Consider the following 12107-nt stretch of genomic DNA (forward strand, 5'->3'; position numbering starts at 1 on the left):
GCTTTCTTTGAAAATATTTAGAACACTAAAGTTGAATTACAACAATTTGTTGCAAAAATTGAATGAGTTTTCTCAATAAAGGTTTTAAATACCTGAAACTTATCTATACAAAGTATAAAGGAAAGTCGAGATTCGGATGGATTTTGAGGAGATGTTCTCTAATACACTCTGTATAGGCAGGAAAGCGACCTTTTTTACTGAGAATTTTAATAGGGTTGCCATCTGTCGAATAACCTATAAGACCCGCGTCGTTCGTTGGATTACAAAAGTGAGGTGTCAAATGAAAGCGATTGGCCACTAGAAAAGCACTAATGTCCTATTTTTTGAATAGGGTTGCCACCAGTTAAGAAAATTACTATATTCAGTCCTAATAAGCGAAGGCATCAGTTCTGCACCGTCACTGTCAAATGAAAAGTCTTAGCCTCAAAATGTGTAATATTTTATTATTTTTCTGAGTAGGGTTGCCACCTGTTTAAAAACTATAAGATCTTCACCGTTTGCTGGATTACAAAAAAATTAAGTGTCAAAGGGGGGGAATGGGCCTCTAGATAAGCATGAAGGTTTTTAATTTTTTGAGTAGGGTAGCCCACTTTTTAAAAATAACCACATTTTTATTACTTAGATACTACATCAGATTTTCACAGTTCATTCAATTAAAAAAAAAAAAAACAAGGAAAAGATATGATCTTCAGATGTACAATAAGCTTTAATTTTTTGTAGTGGGGTTGCCACCTAGTTAAAAGTTATCACCTTACATATAATACGTGAAGGCATTTTTTATTAAAAAATCATAAGATGTGGGCTAAACTATGTGGGTTGGACTAAATAGTGAGGCCTTAAATGAGAGGACTTGGCCTTGCTTATGCAATAAGGTTTTATTTTATTTAATAGAGTTGCAGCCTGCATAAAAAATTATAAGATCCACACCTTTCGTTGCACCAAAAACATAAGATGTCAAATGAAAGGGCTTAGCTATTAGGTGTGCTACAAGGCTTTATTTTTTAATAGGGTTGCCACTTGTTGCGTATATGTACTTACTTATGCACACATTCAACGCGTGGCGAAGGCCGGCTAGTAATATAATATTTCACAAACAGCAACAAGTAATTTTAAGCAAAAAAAACGACTTAAAAAAATATATATATATATTTCATGATCCAATGATCGCATCGCAGATTAGTATGGGATCTATACTGTATAAGCTTTATCTCCTATACCACTGATTGTTCAGATACCAGTGTTTGCGATATGTCTCTTTTATGTAGGAAGATAATACCACTAAATTGTGTTATCGGTTTACATACCGATCAGATAGCAGTGAAAATCACTTAGATTGGTGCTATATAAGTAAAGTAAAGACTTTTTATATATGTATGTAATTCCTGTATCGATATATGCTGTGAATACATGAAAGGTATGAAGCCTTCGGCATAGCCGAAGACAACGCTGCACTTACTTGTTTTAATTTAGAACTGTTTTTCAATCGGTACAGGTGATTAACTAAGAAACGGCTGCATGGATTAAGATGAAATATGGCACTCAGATTTATGAAATTCAATTTAGGGCAGTTTAACGCCATGCGGGTTTACTAGTATCTATTTATATATATATATTTCTTTAACAATAAAATCTGAAAATTAAAATAATTTTAATAAAAAAAATCCGCTGTCGAAGGAATCGAATCTAGGCCATTGCGGCTGTTGCAGCAGCGTGAGCAAAATGAAATACATCTCCATTCGGAGCTTGCTCATTTGCTTTTAGTCAAAAGGGCTTTTCACCATGATATCTAGATTCCTTGCTTTTGTTTGTAAGACTTTCGTGCAAGAATAAAAAAAAATCTTTCAAAGCATCTTGCCTACAGTTTTTCACTTGTCTTACAAAAGACTTTCAGCTATCATAGCCAGAATTTCCCCGTTAAAGCTTTTAGAATTTAGTAGACTTTGAGCTATCCTAGGTCAACGCGATTTTGGACAGATGAATCTTCTTCTTGCTTGGCGCTAGAAAAGATTTGTAGTACACATAAATATCGAGACATAGATATAAAAAGTTCGATTTTGGCTGTTTTGAAGACTCACCCCTCAGAATTCCCCAAAGTAAGCTTCGAATCAGTTGGGGGAAATTGCTAACTGTTTTATTGTATAGGAACCAATCCCCAAATTTGGTTCCCAATACCTTCTTAACTGCGAATACTGTTAATGACTTTTATACGATTGATTTAAAAAATAAAAGTTGGTGACTGATTTATATTGATGACTTTTAAAAGTAAAAGTCCCTGACTGATTTGTATTGATGACTTTTATAACTAAAAGTCTTCAATAACTGTTGTCTAAGACATATAATATAAAAGTCAACAATAATTGTTATTTTGGATTTATAAAATAAAAATCAAAACAATTGTTATTTTTTTAAATTTTGCTTAAAAATTGCTAAAAAAAATTTATTTTCAACTTTGAGGCCCGGTGAAAAAGGAAATCGATTCGTTTATATCACTTCATAGTGAATTTTTCCATGGCAGTTTTCATCAAAAACTGTTATGTTCGGTCCCTGGTAACAATACTTTGGCGCTTACACTTTGCTAAATGTTTGGCCGCGCTTCTGCCTCAAATTTATAGTGTGCGTCGATGTTATTACACAAATGGAGGGACCAACATAAGCTGCCTCCGCCGGAAAATGGATTTTATGAGAAGCTTTTTTAAGGCAGAAATACACTCGGAGGTTTGCCACGGCTTGCTGAGCGGCGACCGCTTTAGATGAAAGGGGTTTTCCTATTTACATTTAGATGTTGCTCGGGCCAGGCATCGAACCGCGGTCATACGCGGTGGTGGTATGCACTTCAAGTCACTCAGCTATAGCGGCTGCAATATTTTTACATAAGAGTAGAGATAAATTAATTAATCACAAATTCACATCCATATGTGTATATAAGTATGTATGTATGTATGTTGGTTTATTTATGCAAAAAGCTTACTTTGCAGCTTTCAGCTATACAATTTTTGTCCCATTGCATACTTTTGCTATTTAGTTATTCGCATACGTTTTCTATTCAGTTTCCAACAGCCTAGTGTTGGTAGAGTTCAGTGTATGTAATTTATGTGCGATGTCAGCGACAAAAAAATTTATTGTTGCAGTACTGCAATCAGCAACACTAACGGCTCTGATGACAATTTACAATACACAATAAGGCCGCGACATGTCACATACTCAAATGTGATGTGCACAAATACCTAAATACATATGTACATATATACATATGTGCATCCAAGTGTGCATACCCTGCAGTGAAAGCCGGAACTAGTGAACCAAATTTCTAGTTCTGTACTAGATCTTTATCGCCGAAATTATCACCAGTCCGAAATGTTTGTGCTTTTACAAAACCATTTTATTGTCCTTTTTTAGAACTACAAAAGTTAAAGCTTAGTACACTTTACATCGAGTTGTGAAATCTTAGTCCAAAATAGTCACAGAAAATGTGATAAGTCCTAAAGAACAAAAAAAAGCTTTTCATTAGAAATCAACATCTAAGGTGGCGAATTTAGAATTGGTTCGGAACCATCACAAAAAAAAAGGATTACTTTAAATGGATATATGTTAGGCGTTTTGTCCTTCAAGTACGCTTTCATTCTGCGCTTCACAGAAGCTTTTTCGTAGCTTGGCAACTCAAAAAAAAAAAAAAAAAAATGGTGCACTCAGCGACAGTAAATTTTACACATAAAAAAAACAATATATGCGAAAACTTGAGCCAAGTATGTATAGTAAAATGGCGTTTTCAATTTTTCTCTCCGAATTCAGAAAGTTTTTATATAGACTTTGAAATTTGAAAAATATGATTAATTCAAAAAATTATTTAAAAAGTTCAGTGCAATGTAGAAAAATAGAATGGACCTCAGATTAAAGATAATATTCCGTAAAATCAAAGCGGATAAAATTTTTTGGTGCATAAGGACGATTAGATATTGAAACTGTCCTTTTAAAATTTTATCCTCGAATATCCTTGAAATTTTGCAATATTTATTTTTGAAAAATTTATATATTAATTAGGAAATTTTTAAGTTTTTTTTAAATTCCACAGATTTTTCTCTTTTATTTGGTGCCCATATTATTAATTTTTAAATAGGTTTTGGAATCAATCATATCTTTGCAACTACAAAGCACTTAAAAAAAAATCCTGTCGTCAAAGAGGAAAACTAAAAACGTTGTTTCACATAGTTTCGTGAGCATATTGATGGCTTCGTGTGTTTCGACATTTTTTGGCTTTTGCCTCATGGTAAAATAGTTTAAAATCGCTACCATGGGAAAGCGACAGGTGCGACAGTTGTCGTTTTTTTTTTCTATAAAATTTCAGAGCAGAATTGTCAGCGAAATTTTTTGGATGCCATATACGCTTGTAGGCAGGCAACTGCGAAAATTTTGGAAAGCGTCATTGACTATACTGGACTATTGTCGACAATGGTGCTGACAATTGTCACTCTGACAAAATTGTCGCGACAAAACTAAATATCTCCATCGGAAAGTTTTCACAGAAGAATTTCGTAAATTTATTTATGTATAAGGTAACTACGCGCATTTCATAACTTTTCAATAATGTGAGCATTTTTTAAAACTAAAATAATGCAAATGCAATTACTACATACATATGAATTGCATATTAATTTCATTTGATTGGCGACATTTTGGTCAACGACAACTTTAAAATCCGACACTGACAATTTGTCACATTTCCTTTGATATTTCTCATGGAATTGAAGCGGTGGTGACAATCACGGACCGTAACAGTTACACCTCTTTAACAATTATTTTTTGACTTTTATTTAATTAGTCCTTAAATAACAGTTTTTTCTGATTTTTATTTCATAAATCCAAAATAACAATTACTTTTGATTTTTATCTAATAAATCTGCAAATAAAAGTTATTTTTGATTTTAAATTATATATCTTAGATAACTGGTACTGAAGACCTTTATTTATAAACGTCATCAATATAAATTAGTCACTGACTTTTATTTTTAAAATCGTACTTATAAAAGTCATTTGTATAAGTCGTAGTAAATTTTGGTTCTCCAACACCTTCCTAACTGCGAAAAATCATAATGATACGTATAAAACGTAGATTTAAAAAACGAAAAACGGTGATTTATTTTTATTGATGACTTTTATAAATAAAAGTCTTCAATAACTGTTATCTAAGACATATAGTATAAAAATCAAAAATAACAGTTATCTACAGATTATTTATAGAAAAATCAAAAATTATTTTTATTTTGAATTTGTATAATAAAAATCAAAAACAATTGTTATTTTTTTTTTTAATTTTGCATAAAAATAATTGGATTCTCGCTGAACAAAAGAAATCGTTTGGTATGTATCACTTATGCTGGATTTCCACTAGGCATTAAATGGCAAAAATGACAAATGGCAAAGTCGGGCATTAAAAAATAATCGTGTCATTACATTAAAAAAATAGTCAATAAGTTCATTTCCACATGGCATTTTTTTAAATGGCATACATTTTTTGTATTTTCAATGCCTAGTGGAAATTCGGCATTAGTTGTAGAAGATTTCCTTCATAGAGAATTTTTCAATGACAGTTTTCATCAATAACTGTTATGTTCGGTTCCTGGCGACAATTGTTTTTATAAAATAAAACACCAACAAAACTGTCGAATCGCCACTGACAATACGGAGAATGCCTGTCGTTGCAAAGTTATCACTGTCACTTAATTAAATAGGTCCCAGAAAGACTCTGTATGAAAAAAATAATGTTACTTTTTAGCCTGTCGATATCAGAATTGGTTCAGAACTATCGAGTGGGCGCAGCCGACACTTCGTTGGACATCGCAATGTTAAATTCACCAGCTGTTAGCATGCAAAATAGAATTAACGAGTACTAGTTATGGTTCTAAATTCTCTAGTACCGAACCAGTTCGGCGCTAGTGCGTTTCGCCACAGCATAATAAATAACAACATAAGAGTATGCGTGCATTTATCTACATTGCAAATATCTGAATGCACTCACATACACACATGCATGCATACATATGTATGCTGGAAAATCACAATTATGGCGTTTGATAGTTGAACGAGCCTTCCATTTATTGTTTTTGTGCACAATTCACAAACAAAGTCGCACTCGCACACATCCAGGCACTGGTTTGCACATACATACATTGTTCGGAATTTCAACGTATTGTTGTTTTTAATTGCAAAATTGCTGTTTATTTTCTGGTTATTTCGCAACTGGGATATTACTCCCAGGGTATTGTTTTAGGCAAAAGTGACTGTTTCACAGTTCGCGTGACCCAAGAGATATACACATACATATGTATTTATAAACATACCTACATTATATGTACATATGTATGTATGTACAAGCCATTCTATTAGAGCTTTTGTTCAACTATTCTGATTAGGTACAGCATAGAGTCGACTCACAGAATGCAAAGATGGGGACTTTTAATTATGTGTTAGGCTATTATGGCACACTGAATACTTCATTTGTCGCACTTTTTGTTCTCGGATTTTGTTTGGTAGACAACGACTAAAGAAATGTTTGCGTTTTTGCATTATTGAGATAAAACGCTAATTCAAATTACGTAATTGTGTACAGTAGTAGTAACAGAAATTTAGTTAAGCCGATTAGCCATTTAATCGAGTTGCCGTTTTTTGGTGTGGTTCACACGTGGTTGGCTGCTCGGTTAGCGATAGGTACCCTAAATTGTACCTCTTCAGCTCTTTTTTTCATTTGAAAGGACATTTGGGTCTATCATACCAATTAAGGTACATTCGGAACGTAGCCGAAGAGAAGGGGCCTTTCTCCCAAGGTTATTTCATGGCTCTAAGAAACCATTACATTTTTTGGAGTCTTCGTCTAGTGGAACGCACTCCCACTCTGGTCCTTAACGTTATGCTTAACAGAGCGTTGGTCGATATCACCAGTAAAGCGGCTGCAGCGAGGGCGGCGATCAGACCTAGGGGCACTGGTTGCCTGAAGGGCTCGTGGTCTGGATACTGTAGTATACTCAGGGGCTTCGATTTATTTCCGGGTAACATGAATCTCTGCGTGCCGAGCCTGGCTCCAGCCAGCTCTTTCTCAACGCATTCCCATCTATGGATGATTGAATGGAGGGCGGTGGTTGAAGGTAGGCACCGGTGATCTTTTACACGGATGGGTCGAAGCTTGACGTAAGGGTCGGTGTAGGTGTATTTCCCAGGGAGCTCCTTATCAACCTTAAAGTTAGGCTTCCTGATCACTGCAGTGGTTTTAAGGCGTAGGTTGCTGCTATTAAGGAAGCATGCGACTGTTTGCTGTTAGTCGCGATGACGGTAAGGGAGGCTAACATCTACTCTAAACAGCCAGGCGGATATAAGGGCCTTGGGCTCACTTACGTTACGCTCGTAGCTTGTTGAGGAATGCCTTATTTCGCTTTCGATAGCGTGGGAATAGTACTATTAGCCCGATGCGCCAAGAAGAGAGATAGTGGGAGTTCCCTTGACTACTTGTGGACTTCTCTTGGAAAGATGGGCTTAGTGTCAACTCAGCGAAAGCTAGAGGAAAACCGGGAAATATGCTACGCAGAGGTCTTTCTCGCCGAGGGTAGACCAGGGGCGGATCGCGAAGCCGGATCACTCGATTCTAGTGGTTACACTGACAAGCCATTGTCCTATCGAGGTTCAAGGAAGTGAGATTGAATATCTTATCGGACACCTCTTGACGCAGCTGTATGCATTTCCTCCTAGACTGCCCAGTTTTAGCTTAGCTGTGACATAGGCACTTGGGTTCATACTTACTGACAAGTCCGGAGGAGCTCTCCAGGATTACGATTTGCCGCCTGCGAAATATCGTTCTCGGCACTCAGCGATTCTCTCTCTAACTTACCAGTTACCGTTCGCGGTGTCATAACAAAGGATCAGTTTCCACGGTGAGCGCCTTAATAAGGAGCAGCCTAACCTAACCTAACGTAAACTTTTAGTAAACTAATTTGGCATTTCTAAACGGGTGACAGTTTCTTTTAAAAATATTTTTGAAACAATTGAAATAAAGCTTTCTCTCTCGTTTGATACCCTTATTAAATCATTTCGTTTAACAGGTTAATTAAATTGATTTAAAGTTTTTAAACAAGTGGCACACTCTCAAAGAATATTTTCGACATAAATCGTTTTCGAACCGCTTTCGTTGGACACCCACATTGTTGTGGTACTTAACTTAACTTATTTATTAACCGATTTTAACCATTTTAACAGGTGGCAACCTCTTGAGCATTTTGGAAATTTTTTTTTTAATACCCCTTTCCCTTGACATCTACACTGTTTTAATATTTTTTTTTAACTTATTAGTTAATTGATTTTCAATTTTGAAAAATATGGAAACTCTCTTAAAAAAATATTGCAGCGAAGACTTCGGCAACGCTTAGCGAAAAACAAGAAAATGGTAGGATGTTCGACAAAGGAAGTAGAATATTTGGCAGCAAGGAACGTCAGGTGGAAGAATACTGCGAACAGCGAGAGAATGTGCGATAGATGTCAGAACTTTCTAGAGTTGCCATGAGTGCGAAGCAGCGCGGGTATAAAAAGGCGCAGCCACAGCGTATCAAAAGTTCAGTTGCGAATCAGCAAGCTACAAGTTCAGTTGTAAAACAGAGATCAATTAACTTTGGAAGTTTTGTAATTGCTTTGACGTGTATTGTGTTTGTTGTACAATCAAGTCAATTGTACTGTAATTTGGTCATATTGAGCGTTTATTTAACAATCCAGTGATACGAACCGAAGAGATTTTGGGAAATCCGTCAAGCATTCAAGGATAATCGTAACTATATCTTATATGTTAACCGAGGTTATAGTTTGTCTGTGTGCCATATTTTATTGAAATACGTTCAGCCGTTTTAGCTTGAAAGAACAAAAAACATATTCACACACTCAATCACAAACTTTCGCATTAAAATAATATCAATAGGATTATCATAGGTGTCTAGCAGGAGTCGTAACAGTTACAACGTTTATTAAAAAAATCGCTCTTTAACAATTATATTTTGACTTTTATTTAATTACTCCTTAAATAACCGTTATTTCAGATTTTTATTTTATAAATCCAAAATAACAATTATTTTTGATTTTTATCTAAATAATCTGCAAATAACAGTTATTTTTGATTTTTAAATTATATGTCTTAGATAACAGTTATCGAAGACTTTCATTTATAACAGTCATAAATAAAAATCAGTCACTGACCTTTATGTTTTAAATCATAGTTATAAAAGTCATTTGTATAAGTCGTAGTCAAATTTGGTTCCTAGCACCTTCTTAACTGTGAAAAATGTTAATAACTTTATACTGATGACTTTTGAAAGTAAAAGTGACTGACTTATACTGATGACTTTTGAAAGTAAAAGTCACTGACTGATTTTTATTGATGACTTTTATAAATAAAAAAATCTTCAATAACTGTTATCTAAGACATATAATATAAAAATAAAACATAATTGTTATTTTGGATGCATAATATAAAAATCAAAAATATTTGTTATTTTTTTAATTTTGCATAAAAATTGCAAATACAAATTTATTTTCAAATTTGAGTCTCTGTGAAAAAAGAAATCGATTGATATGTATCACTTAGTTGTAGAACATTTCCTGCATAGTGAATTTTTCCATGGCAGCTTTCATTAATAACTGTTATGTGCGGTCCCTGGTATCTAATATTTAATAGTCGACCTTATCGCGTATTGGATGTGAACAAATATTGCTAAAAATTATAAAGCAAAATAAAAATAAATTTACCCAATTTGTCTTTGTATTGCCTGTTAAATTATGGGAACAACGTATTTAAATCGAATAGGCGATAAGGCTAGGTGTATATTTTGCTAAAAGCGCTGAGCACAAAATCTGTTATTTCATGTGACAAAAAATCACGCACAATAAAATCCCCAGCAGTAAATCTATGTGCACAAATAATTCTGGGGTCTGTACATTTGTTTCCCAAAAAGATATATGTGACATCGTATGTATGTATGTTATGTTTATGTGCATTTTTGCTTATGTTCACAGTAAATGCCTGCAACTTAGTCTAACCAAAGTACATACATATATTTTCGTACATCATGATAATTTGTTATTGTTGTTCTTAACCCAAAAATAGCAGTAATATGATTGATTTTTATAAACAGGCGTGAAATATGAGAGTACTTGGTATGCCTATTTGCGAATGTGTCTCTGCATATTCATAGGCATTATTCATTCCGTAGAAGCAGCTGATTTAGCCTACATATGTATGCATGTATATAAACTCAGACTTACGTATGCCTGTATGCGAATGTGTATGAAATAAATACTTGTTATGCCATGCAGCCACAGTTAATAGACCTATTAGGCTAAAATTATAAGTATAATGCATTTTGTATAGTCATTTATGACATAAACATAAACAAACCGCGGCGAATATTGTTCGCTTGAAAGTTAAGAACAGCTGTTGCAACAGCGAAACTTTCACATCAGCTCTAAACTGCGCACCGGTGATTTATGTACGCAGACTAGGGATGTTAATTTTGTCGCTTTTTACGATTCCGGGATTTTCGGGATGTCGCTATCAAAGAAAGATATTCATTACTCTTCAACAACTTCAATCGAGAAAATTACGTCTATATTGTTTGCGAAGCTCTCCTACTACTACCTACTTTTTTTTATTTAAAGAAGGGTTTTTATTTACTCTCTCGGACGTTAGGATTTATTTTAAAGGACGTTGTAATTTCAAAGATATTTGGGCAATTCACAAGGTGTCGTATTTGTCGTGTTTGTCGTGAAGTCATGATATTTCATGACAGTTGTAAAAATGTTGTTATTGTTTTGTGAAGAAAAATAACACATGACGATACAACTCTGCAACCTATGTTTATTCGGTGTTATGTGAGGTTAAGTGCTGAGATATAATAAATAATCGTAACAGGTGTTCACAACCGTCGTGTTTTAACACAACTTTTGTTAGGAAAATATAACTTCACAACACCTTGTGAATTGCCCAATTATTAATTCCAAACATTATTTATAAAATTCAATGCAATGTAGCATAAAAATATGGCTACCAAATTAAAGAGAAAATTTCTTTAGAATTTAAATTAATTAAAATTTTTTGGATTCACAAGGACGAATAGGTAAATTTTTGAGGTGGTAAAGTTAGTTATTTGCAAGAATCCCGGGATTTTTGGGACCGCAAAAAGGCCGGGATCCCGGGATTAACATTCCTAATGCAGACACATGTGTGCATGCACATACATACATACGTACGTATGTATATATTTATGTACTTGAGTGTCGTTTTGTGTATATGAGTATGCAACGATTGTAAGTGGGTGCTGTTAAATATTTCTATGGGCCACCACAAATTGCTTTAGCATGCATTTATAAACACTTTTGTTGGTAAATTACTTACGTAGGCACCCGGTGCGTATGAGTAACAAACCGCTGCATGAAATTCCACGCAACAAATCAGAAAGTTTCGGAAAACTCCGTTTTATTACGAAACTCCTTCGGCATCATGCAGGTGAGCCGGTGAAGTTGTGATGAATTCGGAAGTTATATTAATTTTTAGTTTATTAATAAGCTTAAGATGTTAGTGCGAGTGGCCATTTTAGCCGAGCAGTTAGAGATGCATACTACGACTCCGTAGGAACTGGGTTCGTTCGCTGGTCCGAGCAACATCTAAAATTATAAGGTTTTTGAGGTTAAACTTCTTTGCGTTTGGTTGGGAGTAAATGCAAACCTCAAAAAGCGAAAAAGCGTCAAAAGAAGGTAGGGGATGCTGGGTGGTGGTTGGCAACGATTAACCTTTTCAGGACCATGGAAAGCATATTTCCCATAAAGTTACTTCAATTAAATGGAAATTGTGTGTGTTTTTATTAATTAAACGTATATTTTCTGTTTGTAAAATGTGTAAGGATTTTTTTTAACTGAGTTTTTTTTACAACACTTAATTTATAAAAACAAGTAAGAAAGTCTAAGTTCGGGCGGAGCCGAACATTAAATACCCGGCGCAAGTATTAAATATATGTTTTTTCACCTTTCCGAAACCTACCGCTAGATGGTAAGCCGAGGTGTATCAATTTTGAGTAAATTAGAGTCCT

This window comes from Rhagoletis pomonella, unplaced genomic scaffold, assembly GCF_013731165.1.
Source record: "Rhagoletis pomonella isolate Grant_MI unplaced genomic scaffold, Rhpom_1.0 Rhpom_scaffold_00011, whole genome shotgun sequence".
Taxonomy (NCBI): Eukaryota; Metazoa; Arthropoda; class Insecta; order Diptera; family Tephritidae; genus Rhagoletis; species Rhagoletis pomonella.